Source organism: Neofelis nebulosa, chromosome 7 (assembly GCF_028018385.1).
Source record: "Neofelis nebulosa isolate mNeoNeb1 chromosome 7, mNeoNeb1.pri, whole genome shotgun sequence".
Lineage (NCBI taxonomy): Eukaryota > Metazoa > Chordata > Mammalia > Carnivora > Felidae > Neofelis > Neofelis nebulosa.
The window spans coordinates 16,785,504-16,802,462 of NC_080788.1; the positions used below are offsets into that span (position 1 = coordinate 16,785,504).

Consider the following 16,959-nt stretch of genomic DNA (forward strand, 5'->3'; position numbering starts at 1 on the left):
ACCCAGATGGGCAGGAGTTCCAAGGCCCAGTCACTTGTCTGTGTCTGAAAGGCCTATGGGAGGCCGTGCTTTTAGGACAGGGGATCCATCCTACAGAAAGCAAGTTTGACTCAGTTTGAGTCAGTTTGACGTCCTCATACAAAACCAAGGGACATAGTAAGAGGCGTTCATCGTTTCTCCTGAGAAGGCAACATGGGAGACATGGTGGGCGAGGTCACTCGTCATTTCCTTCCTCATACGAGTAAGAAGAACACAGGCAGACTGAGATCAAGGCTGTTCATCGCGCATCCCCACCAACTGTGGATCTTGGGCAAGTTGCTCCATCTCGCTGGCCTCAGTTTCCTTACCCCTGAAATGGCATGGCCCATCCACCACTCAGATAACATTTGTGGCGGGAAGGTGTGTGGCCTGGTGTGAGTATATTTTCTAACCTGAACTAAAGGTGTGTATGAAAACGCTATAGACGTGTTGAAAAGACAAATGCATATTTGTGATTTTGGCAAGAATCTCCAAGCATTGTAAAACCAGCATTTCGCTAAATGTATGCGACAGAAAGATCGAGAAAAATATGGGGGAGAACAAAGGAAAGATGGGCTGGGCTGGAAAGGGGGAGGGACACTTTGGGCCTGGGAGGGGGCACAGAGGGAGTAGCAGGGCTAATTCTAAAGACCCATGACCCCAGCCCGTTAGACCTTCTGGGCCTTAAGGTTGATGCTGTTGGAAACTACTCCAGGTAGTAGTCAGTCAGGAGATAGCAGCCCATTCAACCCGGTATTATTCTCCTGCACCATTCAACTAGGCCCCCACCGCAACAGCAATACCAATGACTAACTTCAGAAGTGGTCGATACATAGATCAGATCAGAAAGGCAGTCAAGACAACCCCAGCTCTATTGCCCACATGTCTGAGTCAACACCAAAGCGATGCCTGGCGAAGAGGTTGGAGACTCAGAGGCAGCTTCTTTCTAATCCAATGACCCTCTTTTTTTTTTTTTTTCAATCTCTTCTTTCTTGTAAACCTGGGTCCTAACCCAGAGGGTCATTAGCAATGCCTTAGCACATCTTATATAAGCAGAGATAATAACCCAAAGATCCTGGCTCGATTTCAACCCAGGTAATTGCACTCTGCTTTCCAAGGCCATTTCTTGCAAAGACAGTCATTAGAGCAACTAGGACGCTCCCTCCCTCCTTGAAGGAAAAGTAACCCTTCTCTCCGGGGTCTTGGCCAGATGCCAGTTCAGGTCAGTTTGATTCCACCCACCAGGATAAGAGCTTTTCCAGGAGGTTGGGAAGTGGGGCTGCTTCGTGTTTCGTAGGTCATAGGTTCAAATCCTGTGGAGGGGCTGCTTTCAGTGACACCTCTGTTAATGATCAGGGAAGAAGAATGAACCTGGGAGCATTTTCCTTACTTTCTTTATTTTGCCCTTAACAACTGTCTCCCTGGGAGAATTATATAAGCCCCGTGCCCAGAGCCAAGTTGGCCCTCTCCCATCCCATAAGGCATCTGGCTCCATTACCAAGAGCTTCCCTGGAATGGCTCGGCTGCCTGGAAGGGAAAAAATGGACCTTCATTTCCTATTCTTATGATTTATGCAACAATATAAATTACTACGATTCAATAAAGCAAAGTCGTATAACAAGTACATTAAATTCAGGTGCTCAGTATACGAAATAATATAAAATGCCGATCAACACATTTTGACGTGGTAGCCGATGCTTAACTATGTGTAATCACATGTACGTATTTACGTCCCTATGTACAGAGGAAAAGAATCCTAACATACAAAATTCAATGGTGATGGTTGCATATGTCAACTTCTTATTAGGTGCTCGGCACTGGGATGGGTTCTCTACATGGATCATCCCGTTTGTCCCTCGAAACACCCCTCTAAAGTCATCACTGATAAGATCCCTGTGAATCAGATGATCAAACAGCCCAGGGTCACACAGCCAGCAAATAGCCGTGCCTGTATTCACACTCCAAGTGTCTGGGGTCAGAGTATACACTCTTAAACACTATATACTGTTTCTTTCAAAATACAGAGGTTGATAATAGCAACCCCTGAGAGGTGAGGCTTTGGATCAATTTTATGTTCCCATTTATGCTTTTCTAAGTTGCCCACATTCTCTATAATGAATGTATCTGACATTTCTAATCAGGAAAAGACAATATTTTTACGTCTTCTCTGTTTTACACGGTCTGCATTTCAGAAAATGCAGATAAAATAAAATAAAATAAAAAAATCTCTCAGTGCCAAGGAACCTTTTTTTAATGTTTATTTGTTTGTAAGCAAATAAAGAGGATGCGCAGGGGAGGGGCAGAGAGATGGGGGGTGCGGCAGAGGATCCGAAGCGGGTTCTGTGCTGACAGAAGAGAGCCCTATGCGGGGCTTGAACTCAAGAACCGGGAGATCATGATCTGAGCTGAAGTAGGACTCTTAACCGACTGAGCCACCCAGATGCCCCCCAAGGAATCTTTTAAATAAATCTCTTTTGGGAGTTTCCAGGACCAGAGAGAAGTATGAGAATAAGGCAATTTGGCAAGCTGCCACAGAGATGCCATCTAGTTATAAGCCTGCTCTTGCTTCCTCTTAAGCACTGTGTGTTCTTTGCCTCTCCCCAAATAACAGGGCCTCTTGACCCACGGACCAAAGAAGACACAAGTAATTAAGGGCGAAAAGCCAGGTCTGAATGCCCAATTTTTCCACGCTTTCGGAGGATGAAGTTGGCCTCTGGGTACAGCGATTGTAAGGGCCTCTGAAACTTGGCAGCATTTTAATGGCATAAGATAATTCCCCATCTACACAGTAAGAAATACGGCCTTGAGATCAATACAGGGTGAATTAGTAGTCAACAGCGATCAAGTACGACAGAGAAAATATGATTCATTTCTTACAAGGGCTAAGATCTCCAACAGTTTATTGAGAAGCGTTTGAAGATTGGGGAACTGAGCTGGGACGAATCCTTTAATTTAATCGACAAGTGGGTTTGTGGAGGAAGCACACAGACACTCGAAGGCTTTTGAGACTTTATTTTCTCCTCTCTATTTTTTCTTTTTGCTGCGGCTGCAGTCACCTTATGGCTGCTTTTCTTCTCGCAGCTGTTTCTGAAACCCCGAGATCAGTCCCAGGCAGGCAAAGCAGCGACCTCACACCTTACTGCATGAAAATGAAGTTTCCAGATCAGCGTACCGGACAGTAATTAATCTAATTAACAATTACTCAGTAGCGACGAAGTTAAGAATGTCACATCTCATGGCATACTTTTAATTTCAGAAGCGCTTCTGAAAGTGATTTTTCCTGACATTTCACTGCCTTGCCGTATGTCTTTCTTCTTGCACAGAGATGCAATTTATCCAGCAAGGATGCGGTTTCGTTTTCCTTAGGTGCTGGAGATATAAACAAGCGTGGATTACCTTAATATGAAAAGTGATGGCCCTCAGCGTCTGCCTGAATATGAATGTTGAGGGGGATGAAGGAATCATTTTCCTTGGTGTATTTGCTATTAAGTTTGGATGGCAGACGGCCTGGATCTAAGCCTCAGTGACACTACACAACACTTTTGTAAATAGAAATTGATTTTTAAATAGTTTTAAATAGTGCTTACCGAATAAATTTCCCCCTAGATAAGTGTTCCTGTGCATGCATAGGAGAGGATGGAAAGGAGGCTTTATTAATCCAACCTCCAACCCCCCCACCACCGCCCGCCTCAAGTACCATCTTGGCAATTTCGTGATGGAAGGTGTATGGCTTCAGTTATTGCAAAAGTTCTCCACGGCAGCTTTTGAGATGATAGATTTGGCAGGGGGATGTGAAAGTCCATGCACTTCCCCAGAGTGAACATCTTGAGTCTGGTGCCTTTCAAATCCATGCCCGGGGGAGTCACAAAGTACAAACTTAAACTCTAATTCATATTGATGCAATCATCCCCCAAATGCTACCAAGTCATAAAATGTTTCCTTAGGGCAGTGTGTCATTTTCTGGAGAAAGAAGTAGGGCTTGGAGGTTAGACAGGGGATTTGGAATAGACGTGGGACACACAGGTGAAGGACAGACTGATCCCAAACTAGCCAATGAAGTGGCCCCAAACTCTGCTGCCCAAAGAGACTTCGGAGCTGGCCCACAAGCTGATCTCCAGGAAGTTGTGCAAGTAAACTCCCAATAATGAATAGCAAATTCCAAGAACCCCTAAATGTTCTCCTATCCCACTTAAAGCTTAGCCCTTTTGTTGCGAGACTCTGTAGAAAGAATGGACTGTCACCAAAATGGCTCAACTATGGCAACTTACTGAGCATTAAAGTATCCCCGGCACCCGATCCCCTGCAGGTGAGCTATTCAGGGTCCTGACACGTTTTACCTGCGTGCCTTCCAGGGACAAGGAAACTCTACACCGGGCATGAAGCAAAGGGCGGAGGGCATTGGAACACACAAAAATTCTATGAAGGAAACGCCGTCCCCCTTTTAAAGAGATAGAAACTGAATTTCAGATGAGGTAAATATCACAGTGGAGTCACCGAACTGGTAAGTGGTCCGGACAAAAATCTAACCCAAGTGTGGCTGACAGGGGCACATCTTCTTTCTACTTTACCAAGCTGCATGCAGTCAGCGTAAACTCCGCCTCGAGCGTTAATTTGGACTATTTCTGATCTTTGTAGTTGTTTCAGTGATAGCTCAATTAGCCAAAATATTTAGGAAACGGGGCATTCTGGTCAATTAGAAGTCTACCTTAGCAAACGGAGTCTAATGAAATAACCAGATTGTCAGTATCTGTTCATTGCACAGCAGGTAGTTGCCCCTACTCCCCCATCTTTGTGTATCCTGTTTGCAACCTGCATTTCCCTTGATCATAACAGTTAACAGCTTTATTATCATTGTTGATAACATCTTGTCTTCCCTATTCTATTGTAAGTTCAGACCCATGGGACAGGGCCTTTCTTGCCACATTTAATCTCCAGTGCATGGCATAGAGTAAGTCCTCAGTACAAACTATATGTATATGTATGTGTGTATGTGCAGGTACGTTTACCCCTACTTGTGCGTTGGACAGGTATATTACAGGTATATGTATATGTATACATGCATGGATATTAGACACTACATAGTATATTGTAATATAGTATATATTGTAATATATTGTAATATATAGAATATAGAATATATAGAATATAAAATATAGAATAATATATGGAATATAATATAATATATATTCTATATATTATAATATATATAATATTGTAATATAGCATAGTATATGATAAAATTATATGATAAATACATAATATGTTATGTGTAATATATAGTGCATGATATAAAATGTTTACCTTATACTACATGTATAGTAATATACAATACATTAATATATGATACAGTATATGGTATATTACAAGGTAGGATACATTTTACATTACGCATAACATATTCTATATATAACACATTATATAATATTATTGCCATATAATTTTATCATAAAATATACCATATGACAATATACTACAATGTATATAACTACTAATATACTATAGGTATATAGCATACAGACATATATATATATAAAATGTGATGGAATGAATGAATGAGAGCACGAAAGAGTCTGAGAAGGAAGTGGTGAAGAGCATTATTCTGAATGTGTACTGATCTGAGGATATCCCCAGACACAGTTGCCACACAAGGTTTGGATCCAGATTCTATCTCTAACCAGCTATGCGTTTGCGGGCAAATCCCTTGGTCACCTGAGTCCAAGTAAAATAAGGACAACTATACTATGAGTTAGCCTCTGTTGACACTTCCTGCGTACCAGTCACAGTGCTAAGCACGTTGCATGTCCAAACTTAATGAATCTACCAAGTACCCTATTAGTCAGGTATTATTTTTGGCCCTATTTATAGGTGAGGAAATTAAGGCGCAGTGATCGCAAGTAATTCGCTCAAGGGCACACAGCTAGAACAGGATGGGGATTCTGGCTCCAGAGCTCACATGCTTAATTCCTACAGCAGGGACGAAATGAAACAGTGGGCATACACCATTTCACCCAGCACCCAACACGTACTAACAGCTCAGTCAATGCTAGCTAGCCAGCCTTTGCCTCTCCCTTTTAAGGACGACAACCTCTGGCTTACCACATGTGCTGTTAAAACTTGACAATATATTTATTTGCCTTATAAAGAATGGAAGAAGAAATCAGCTTGCATAGATTTTATTTCCAAACTATCTATAAATAATAAGTTAAGGAAAACTTGCCTTTCCTATTTAAAGGTCTAATTTAGATCCTTTATCAAAATGATTTAAAATGCCTTTCACTGGGAAACCATATTTCAAAGACTTTATTTATTAAACTTCTTGAAAGTGTGTTTTTAATGCACATTCTGACTTTTTGCCAAACCTCTTCTCTGAAACAGTAAAATTAGAGCCGCCCCCTCTTTAAAGAGTTATATTTATTAGATTTTTACATATTGATACAGTACAATCTATCAAAATAAATCTGAGAATGGGCACATAAATCTTCCACTCTTCCAACATTCTTTATATCCAGAGTCTCCACAGTAATTTCCATCTGACAAATGCTTAGAGGAGTCTGGGGGCGAGGAACTTCTTTTCTAAAGAATCAAACCTTCATCTTCAAGTGTAACTTCTCTGGCTACCTTCACCTCCCTCACCACCATGGCTGCACTTGGACCAGAGTGGCTGTGTGTGTGTGTTTTATCTGACACCGGTAATTAAATGTAATTGCCTTTTAAGCCTAAACAGCTGTGAGCTCTACAAAATGCACACGACTCATAAGCCAAGTCCTGAACCAGTGTTTCAACCTCTTGGGAGAATGCTCGAAGATACGTCACCATTTTGCATCTTTTCATCCTGCACCCTTCAACACCTTTCTTCCTTTCGATTTAAATTAAAGACAATTACTTCAAAAGAAGATACCTATTTCTAAAACTTCAGTGGGTGGATTCTGAGTGATTTCAAATAATGTACGTGTTGCCAACATCCCAGTGATTTTGAACGTGAGACTTTCTTTTCTGTAATTCAGAGATCTCTACGGTGACATGTCATAGACACAAGGACGCTCAGGGGCACGGATATGTATCATATTTGATACATGGGTTACCCGTTTGACAGTGTAGAGGTCAAGAAATTCTAGGGGCGCCTGGGTGGCTCAGTCGGTTAAGCATCCAACTGCAGCTCAGGTCATGATCTAATGGTTCATGGGTTTGAGCCCCGCGTCGGGCTCTGTGCTGACAGCTCCGAGCCTGGAGCCTGCTTCGGATTCTATGTCTCCCTCCCTCTCTGCAACTCCTCCACTCATGCTCTCTGTCTGTCAAAAATAAATAAACATTAAAAAAAATTTTTTTAAAGAAATTCTAGTGAGAGATAAGATCTTGGGCCTCCCTTTTTCGGGAGAGGAACATTTTAATCTCCAAAGCGTTGAGCATGATAAGTGCATGCATTATATCTTCCTTTTTAAAACCCGTGAACTAGTTTGTATTGCATGGGGCTCCAGGTGCACTTATCAAATGAGGACAAATTTAAAAATGACAATTTTCATCAGGTAATTTGACCCTCCGTAAGGGGGAGAGGTATATATAACCCTGTAGGAAGAGTCTGAGTCAGTTTTTGCACTACCCTGGTGATGGACTCAATATTTGCGTCCCTGCTCCCACCCACCCAACACCCGTATGTTGAAGCCCTAACATGCAATGTAATAATATTTGGAGATGAGTTTTTGGAGACGTATTTAGATCTAAATGAGACCATGAAGTTGGGATCCTCATGGAATTATTGAATGCCCTTAGAGGAAGAGGAAGAGGAAGGGGAAGAGAGAGAGAGAGAGAGAGAGAGAGAGAGGTCTCTCCATACGCATATGCCAAGGAAAGACCATGTGTGGACACAGCGAAAAGGTGACCAGCTGTGCATAAACCAGGAGGGGAGGTCTCCCCAGAACCCAACCATTCTGGTACCCTGAAGGTAGACTTCCCAGGCTCCAGAACTGCGAGAAATGAATGTCTGCTGTTTAAGTCACCCAGCCTGCGGTATTTTGTTACAGCTACCCAAGCTGAGAAAAACATCAAACTCAGTGTTCTTGAAAGATGAAAATAAAGCTGTGCTGGTATCCATGCTTTGACGAATACCCACAGCCTCTCTCCCTCTGCTGGTCCAGTGTCCCCTTCCGTCCTTCCACCTCCGCTATCTCGAACAGTCACGATCCCCCGATTGCCATGTGGCGGGGTCCAAACCGCTGAACATGGCATCCTAAATCCCTTCTAATCGGTCCCCGCTGATTTCTGCAACTGCCTCTCCAGGGGATCACATCTCTAAGTGACCTACCTCACCATGGCCAGCCCGCTATCCATTTCCGTTTATAGCCCAAAAGCACCTTGGTTTTCCACTGTTTCCAGCCCCACCTGAGCACCCTAACTTTGACCCCCCTCTTAATCCAAATATATAGCCGATGCAAATTCTCCCGCAGGTCCAGGGTGAAGTATGTCCCTCATGCTGGGTACATAGAAGCTAACATAACCAGTTGGGAGGAAGGTAGACAGCAGGAATGGGCAGGAAGGAGGAAAGAATGGAAGGAGGTGGGTTCAGTCAGAGCTGGCTTCTTCTGTACCTCATACACATATCATCTGCTGCCTCCACTCACATGCCCCTTGGGACTTAGAGCGACTTTCTGAACAAGAGACAGCACCAAGGCCACCCAGGGCTTCAGCACGACTGAGAGATTCTTGCCATTTTGAGTAAAAGGAAGGAGCAGAACTAAAATTTCTTATGAACCTACTATGTGCCAGGAAATTCTAAGTACTTTAACATATTCATTTTCCACTGAAATCCTCAAAAGCAGATTTAAAACAAAACAAAACCTTTCCTGGGGTGCCTGGGTCACTTCAGTAGCGGGTTGAGCGTCCGACTCTTGATTTTGGTTCAGGTTATGACGTCATGGTCCTTGGGATGGAGCCCTGCTTCGGGCTCTGCACTTACAGGGCAGAGCCTACTTGGGATTTTTTTTTTCTTTCTCTCTTTCTCTGTCTCAAAATAAATAAACATTTAAAAAAAAGCTCTTCTTTTATAAGTAAGAAAAAGGAGGCCCAGAAGTCTTGTCATGAAAGAATTTAGAGTAGGATTTGAATCCAGACCTTCTTCCATTTAATCAACTTGTTGTTGTTGTTGTTGTTGTTGTTGTTTTTAGTATGAGTAGCTATGTTGAAAACTATTCAGCCAGGCACTGAGGTCCCAGAAATGATATGACCTGATTAGTGTTTTCTAGTGGCTTCCAGTTTGAGAGAATGGAGCACACCTGTAAACACAATAAAGCAAGAAAGGGTAAACAAGATTCAACCAACAGTCCATACTGTTCATTTGCCTACACTCCTTGAGGCACAAACACTTATTGAGCATCTGCTAAATGCCAAGTACTATCTCGTGACTTTCCCGTGTTTATACTTTTAGACCTGTGGGATCTCTGCAGAACTCTGTGGGATCAGTATGACCCTATCAGTCTATGCATTGTGTAGACAGGAGTTTAATTAACACGTCCATGTTTCCTCAGCTGGTACAAAGAAGAAAGCTTAAACCACGTGTCAGAAGCCCATTGAGAAATGGCCCCTGGAGCACCTGGGTGGCTCCGTCGGTTAAGCGTTCAACTTCGGCTCAGGTCATGATCTCATGGTTCACGGGTTCAAGCCCCGCTGCAGGGTCTGTGATGACAGCTCAGAGCCTGGAACCTGCTTCAGATTCTGAGTCTCCCTCTCTCTCTTGCCCCTCCCTCGCCTGCCTCTCTCTCTCTCCCTCTCTCTCAAAAATAAATACACATTTAAAAAATCTTTGTTAATGAACCCAATGTTAGAATGTTTTGTGCATAGATTTGTGTATCCGTATCGTATTTACGCACTGAGGCATAAATTCACTTACAGAGTCTTACGGTCAGGCAACCGGGATGACATTTAGAGCCACAAGGTCTTAGATTCATCCAGTGTCTTTACGTTGTGTTACAGTTTTGCAGTCATTGGCCATAAGGAGCGGGACACAAGAGGAACAAATGGGCCCTGTCTCTGCTACAGCAGCGGGGATGAATATCACCACCTTCGGCTTGCACAGAACTGGGGCTTGACGACACCACACATCAGTCACAGGGTCTGAGAGCTACTATTAGACACGTTTAGTGGGTCCACATAAATATCTTTTAGCATAATTTGTTCCTTCCTAAAAGAGGAGGGAGAGAGAGAATGGGGTGGGGGTGGGGGAGAAAAAGGGAGATCATATTTGTACAAATCTGCGTTTGGAAGTCCTAAAAAGCAATCAGAGCCAAAGACCAAGAGGACCAGCGACACTTGGGAGGTAGGGATTTTGAAACTGGAAGCCCTGTGAGAAGCCAACATGGTAAGAGGGACAGAACCCAACAAGAAGTGTTCACCACTCACTTGGCCAGACACAGCCGAAAGCCATGTGCTGGGAATGTATGGCCAGAGCTACAAGGAGAAAACTAGCCCCTGGATCAGTACCTGGCTTCATATATTATTTTTGCTATTTCTTTTTTTTTCCTCTGATTTCTTCTTTGACTCATAGGTTCTCTCTTCTTTTTTTAATTTTTATTACTTACTTATTTATTATATATATAATTTCTCATCAAGTTAGCTAACTACAGTGTATATAGTGTGTTCTTGGTTTGGGGGGTAGATTCCCATGATTCGTCGTTTACATGCAACACCCGTGCTCATGCCAACAAGTGCCGTCCTCAATGCCCATCACCGTTTCCTCCTCCCCCGCTACCCACCCCCCACCAATCAACCCTCAGTTTGTTCTCCGCCTTCAAGAGTCTCTTATGGTTTGCCTCCCTCCCTCTCTGAAACTACTTTTTCCCCTTCCCTCCCCTCCATGGTCCTCTGCTAAGTTTCTGAAGTTCCACATATGAGTGAAAACACATGGTATCTGTCTTTCTCTGACTGACTTATTTCACTTAACATAATACCCTCCAGTTCTATCCACGTTATTGCAAATGTCAGGATTTCATTCTTTCTCATTGCCAAGTAGTATTCCATTGTATATACAAACCACATCTTCTTTATCCATTCATCTTTTTGCTATTTTTATGGGCTGATAACTGCATGATTCTGGTAACTCAGTTGGGTGTTTTCTCTCTCTCTCTCTCTCTCTCTCTCTCTCTTCCTCTCTCATAGGTTCTGTCTCATAGGCCATAGAGTGGATTTCTGTGCTGAAAGGTAACAATTAGCCTGGTAATAGAATATTCCTGATGTGTTTCTATTTTGCTTTATCTTTTTTTTTTCCTGTGATTTTCCTACAAATAATAATTTAAAAAAAAAAACCTATCAGTACTAGATTTTTATTTGGAAGTTCTAGACATGCCCTTAAAGTAACCATTTCTCTGAATGGATGGTTTGGATCATAGCAATCTGTGCCTTCCTTTGTTCTTGAGAACAATCCTATCACTGAGGAAATCATGCCTCAGGACTAATTTCTTTTGATTCTGGAGTCGGCACAGAGTGGCTTAACTCTGGGGCTACCTGGGATAAGAGTTTCTGACATGCAGACTATGTGTAAAGCCTGGTTTGATGGGGAGACTCACCCCAGACTATAGACAGTGTTCTTCACACACCACCCAGCAGATATTGTGATCTGACAAGGAATCGGGGCTTTGCTTTCCATGTTGATGCTCCCAGGGATCCCACGGAACATTATACCAGGGAATTCTCGTTAGCAAATTCTCACTACTAAAGCAAGACAGAGCTGCAGAAGGAAAATTTGGCCTCATTCTTAAAATATAGTTTTGAAGGTAAATTTGCTTTCATGGTGGCCTATAACATAGCCCCTAATGGCTCCTATTTCCTGGTGCACACATTCTTGTGTAAACCCTTTCCCTTGAGTGTGTGCTAGACCCAGTGACTAACCTCTAATGAATAGTATATGGCAAAGGCAGTGAGATGACACCTACAAGACTATTGGTACTCACGTGGTCACAGGTAGACACCATCAGTTCCTCACAAGTGGCTAGCCAGGGAGTTGGGGCTTCATGTTGGTCACAACATGGCAGCTTGCTTCCTACAGAGAGCAAGCCACGAGAGAATGATGACACACGAAAGATAGAAGCCACAGTCCATTTGCTTGTTTGTTTGTTTGTTTGTTTGTTTTGAGAGAGAGAGTAGGAGAAGAGCAGAGAGAGAGGGGGAGAGAGAGAATCCCAAGCAGGCTCCGCACTGTCGGGACAGAACCCAAAGAAGGGCTCGATCCCACAAACCGCGAGACCATGACCTGAGCCGAGATCAAGAGTTGGACACTTAACCAAATGAGCCACCCAGGCGCCCCTAGAGGTCACAGTCTTTTTATAACCTAACATTGGAAGTGACATCCATTGCTTCTGCCATAAGCTGTTCATTAGAGGCAAGGCACTAAGCTTAGCCCACACTCAAGAGAAAAGAACGGTCGCACTTTTTAAAGGGAGAAATGGCCAAAAATTTATGGACCTAAAAATTACCTCAGCCCCAATCTAACAGAGTTAGCAGGAAATCCTTCCATTTGGGGGGCCACGTTGCTCTTCCAGGCTAACTTCAGAATCCCTGGAACTTACTTGGTTTTATTGAAAGAGGAGAAAAGCCTCTAGAACTATTCTGGGCATCAAAGCAGAAGAGGTTATGTTCTAGATTTAGCATGTCTCTCCTAAGTGGGCAAGGTCTTCTCTGCCCAAGGTGTTCAACAAAGGTTTTACACCCCACACCTGTGTTCCCAGTTCATTTCAAGCCCTGCCCCATTCACAAAGCAAGTCGGTCCACAAAGCATCCCTTTGGACAGAGCTCTGCTTTGGAGTAAGAAACCCATGAATCACAGTCAGGTATAAACAGAAATGACTTGACTGCCTTGGTTATTCAGACGCTTACCCTATTTCCCCAATGAGTTAGATAACCAAAAACTCCTTCCTGCTAGATCTTAGAAGCCCCCTTCTTCTCCCCTCATGTTTCTTCAACCAAAATAGAAAGTTGGAAGCTATTGTTCTTTTTTATTCTTCTCTCCTTCTTTAAGACCTCTCCAAGACAGGTCAAGTGCACACAGTATCTATTTCAAAGCCTTTAAAATTATATTTTAGGGGGCAATTTAGCCAATTATTATTTTAAAGTACACTCTTTCTTAGAGAAATATCAGTCTGTATAGAATTTCCTCTACAGGGAGCCTGAATGGCTCAGTCGGTTAAGCATCTGACTTAGGCTCAGGTCGTGATCTCACGGTCTATGAATTCGAGCCCCCACATCGGGCTCTGTGCGGACAGCTCGGAGCCAGGAGCCTGCTTCAGATTTTGTGTCTCCCTCTCTGTCTGCCCCTCTCCCACTCACACTGTCTCTGTCTCTCAAAAATAAAGATTAAAAAAAAATTTTTTTTTAAAAAGCATTTCCTCTGAGAGGGATGCCTAGGTGCCTCAGTCATTTGAGTGTCTGACTCTTGATATTGGCTCAGGTCATGATCTCACAGGTGGTGGGTTTGAGCCCCATGTCTGGCTCTGTGCTGACAGCATGGAGCCCGCTTGGGATTCTCTCTCTCCATCTCTCTCTCTGCCTCTTCCCTCAAAAGAAATAAATAAACATTTTTAAAAATTTAAAGAAAAAAGAGTCTCCTCTAAGAAATGCACACGTGAGGGAAGACTTTTCTCTAACCTTGAAATTTTCTAAATCATTCTATCTATTTATTTTTAAAGATCTTATCGTTAATGTCTACACCCACCATGGGGCTTGAACTTCCAACCCGAGATCAATAATTGCATACTCTGCCAACTGAGCCAGCCACCCCAAAACATTTTGAATCAAACCAAAATGGTTTGTGAATCAAGGGTTACTAGTCTTGGCTTGCAGTGGCTCACCTGAGTCTGATGAACTCGAACCTTCCTATGGGCAGTTACTTCATTCACACATGGTCGTGTCTGAACCTCAAACCCAGGTTTCTGTGGTTGACTCCTTGCGAATTAGTTTAGGGCTCTTATTTGACCAGCTAAGGAAGCAAATTCAGAAATATAGTACCCAGGCTTTGAGCAGAAGGAGGCTATTCTTCTAAGGCTGGGTCATGGCATAAAAAGACCAGAAATGGACCCAAAAGTTAGCATCCGTGAAAATATGCTACAGTCTGTGACAAATAAGGCAAGTCGTATTTGGTCCATGCGTTAATATATCCCCTCGGTCCCTTCTCTCAAGAAACTGCTCGCACTGACAGAGAACATGTTGTCATCCTTGGTGTATTTTTTAAAAGTTTTTTTCTTAATGTTTTATTTATTTTTGGAAGAAAGAGAGAGAGAGCACACAAGTGGGGAAGGGGCAGAGAGGGGTGCGGGGGTCAGAGGATTCAAAGCCGGCTCTGTGCTGTCAGCAAGGAACCCAGTGCAGGGCTCGAACTCATGAACCGCGGGCACCGTGACCTGAGCCGAAGTCAGATGCTCAATCAAATGAGCCAGCCAGGTGTCCCTTTTGGTTTGCTTTTTAACCTGTGACTTCCTCTCTTTAAACTTTTTAAAAGGAGCCCCCAAAATGATATTATGAACAACTGAGAAAATGCGTTCAAGCTACCTAAAGTATCTAAGAATAGTACCTTCCTAGTGACTTGTAGGACGAGCTAAAGCAAATGCACTTAGAACTGGACTCACTACTTTTTCATAATGGGATGGACTAAATTACCCATTATATAGGAATCACACATAAAAGCCTTCCTCTCCATCAAGTGATAGATCAAAGGAAGGAAAGATGAGTGGTCTACAGGCATGAGCCACACCTCCCGAATTCTGAGACCAGGACTGAACAGCCTGCATTTTAACTACCTCTCCTTGACATGAAACAGTCTTCATGTGTCTCCCACTGAGGAAAGTCAGGTAGGCTCAGCTACAAAGATTTTCTTCCGTTGCCCACCGCCCGCCCCCTCCCTTTTCCTTTACCATTCCATCGGAAGGATGACAGGTCCCTGACTGGGCTCAGGTGAATCTAATTTAAAATCCGGACTTGGCGCGTCCCTCCCATCTGAGCCTTGCAGGGAGGGCATCTGTCAGCATCACAGCGTGGGTCCCTGGCATATTTACGGTCGCAGTGACGGCCTGGTCATCCCTCCGCAGCTGCAGTGGCTCCCAATTCCTGCCCCCATCTGCGTGGAAACTACCCAACCAGATATTCTGACTTGCAGCGACAGATGAAAACGCGCTGTGTCCCCCCAGCACCCCGCTGCCCTCATCCCCTCTTGGGCAGAGTACCGAGGGGCCATCAGTGTGCCATTCCAGCAGCCATCTTGTGGCGGTGTCGCAAATTCATCGGTATTCTAAAGAAGCCATGCGTTTGTCCCCTCACTCGCTCTGCAGACATTACCAAGGGTCTCCTATGGGCCAGCCACACGCCTAGTCGTTGAAATGCAATCACAGACTCGCCACCCCATCCATGACCTCGTGGAGTTCACTTTCCTCACGCCTCCCGTATGGGGAGCTTTCTGACCTGTGTTTCTTAATTTCCGAGAAGTGGATGCCAAATGACAGGCAGATCTCTGCTGAGGAATTCTTTGGCTGAGGATTTCTTTTGCAGATTCCTAAGGTCTAACCCTGGCAGGACTTGCCCAAGGTACACACACGACCCCTGAAACGGGAAGATGTGAGTTGAACCATCAAGACCCCTGGACTAGAAGCCAAGGGAGGCATCCGGCATGTTGCCCACTGGACGCTTTTTCAAGGTCCAGTTATATGCCAGCCCGGTGCCCGCGACTCTGCACACACAAACCAGTCACACAGGCTCCGATTCTCAGGGCAGTGACAGTCTAGGTGGTGCTGGGATGGGGAGGCGAACAGATTAACAATTTAGAAACATTCATAGTGGAGGTGTGTGCAGGTAACAATGGTAACAATAAATGTCGTTAAAATAATAAGGAAAGAAAGGAAGTCTGAGATCTAGGCCAAGCCCTTTATCCCTTTGCCCTCAGTCTCCTCATGTAGAAAATGGGCATGATTCTGGATCATTTTCAGGGTACCTTCCCCTGCACCTAGGACACATGGTCCAGGCTGAACCAGTGGCCCAAATCTACCCGTTCACTTCTTTTCTGCACCTCCTGAGAACACCCCAACCTGAGTCCATGTGTCTGACCATTCTGTTCCCAGCCAGGAACAAACAAAACACAGCTCGCATTCACAAGAAGTTACCAAGAGCTTTCACAGACACGGTTCATTGGATCATGTCTCTTCTCTACACACAAAGAACAGGTCTGAGGTTGTTCTTTCCCTTTTATGGGTGAAAACCTTCAAGCCTCAAAGAGGTGAAATAATTTGATCAATATCTGAGAAGAAGAAACTGAGAAGAAGAAACTTCACAAACTTTGAAGTCAGACCTGAGCCAAAGTCAGACGCTTAACTGAGCGGCCCAGGCGCTCCAGAAGCTGAGGCCTTCTGCCTCCAGATTCCACACATGCCTAGACTAGTGAGCAGGACGGATCGGAGGAGGAAGGAAGCAAGGGTCCCCGGGTCACAGCAGGCATCACCAGCAAAGCTGGATTTGTGACAAACGCAGCAGAGGTGAAGGGCCCTGGAGGATGCAACAAGCTGGCCTGGGCAATCTCACCTCCACAACTGACTCCTGGACCCTCTGTCAGTTCCGGTTCTGCGGCCTGTGGCACCTTCTCCAGCCTGTGCCTGTGAATCAACCAAGGGCTGCACGCAGTGGCGGGGGGGGGGGGGGGGGGTAGTTCGCAGAGCCAAAGGCACTGTTTGCCAGCAAATATAAGAAACCCCCCAGCAACGGCCTGCAAACCGGAAGTGAAACCGGATGCAAAACCAAACCCTCGGGTCATCGGAGTGTGACTTCCTCTCCAGCGACTTCCGTTATTGCCATGTGTCCTGCCCCAGTGACCTCTTCTGTGTAGGAGGCTCTGAGAAAGCATATTCATATGCAGGGACAAAGGCAGGGAAGACAGAGTTGAGCCCGGATTCTAAGAATTGGAGGGGTTTCCTTCCCACACAT

The 16,959-nt window shown here is 44.3% G+C and overlaps 1 long non-coding RNA gene across 2 annotated transcripts; it reads right to left on the reverse strand.

The window, feature by feature from the left end:
• Nucleotides 1-7,651: 7,651 nt before the first annotated feature.
• Nucleotides 7,652-16,666, reverse strand: LOC131516110 (uncharacterized). Of its 2 annotated transcripts, XR_009263896.1 has the most exons (4): nt 16,561-16,659; nt 13,848-13,975; nt 11,955-12,043; nt 7,652-9,284 (listed from the first exon to the last, which is right to left on the reverse strand). It is a non-coding gene; the product is annotated as an uncharacterized LOC131516110 (long non-coding RNA). The 2 variants fall into 2 exon arrangements; XR_009263897.1 differs by lacking the exon at nt 13,848-13,975 and having other exon boundaries at nt 16,561-16,666.
• Between the last annotated feature and the right edge of the window lie 293 nt (nt 16,667-16,959).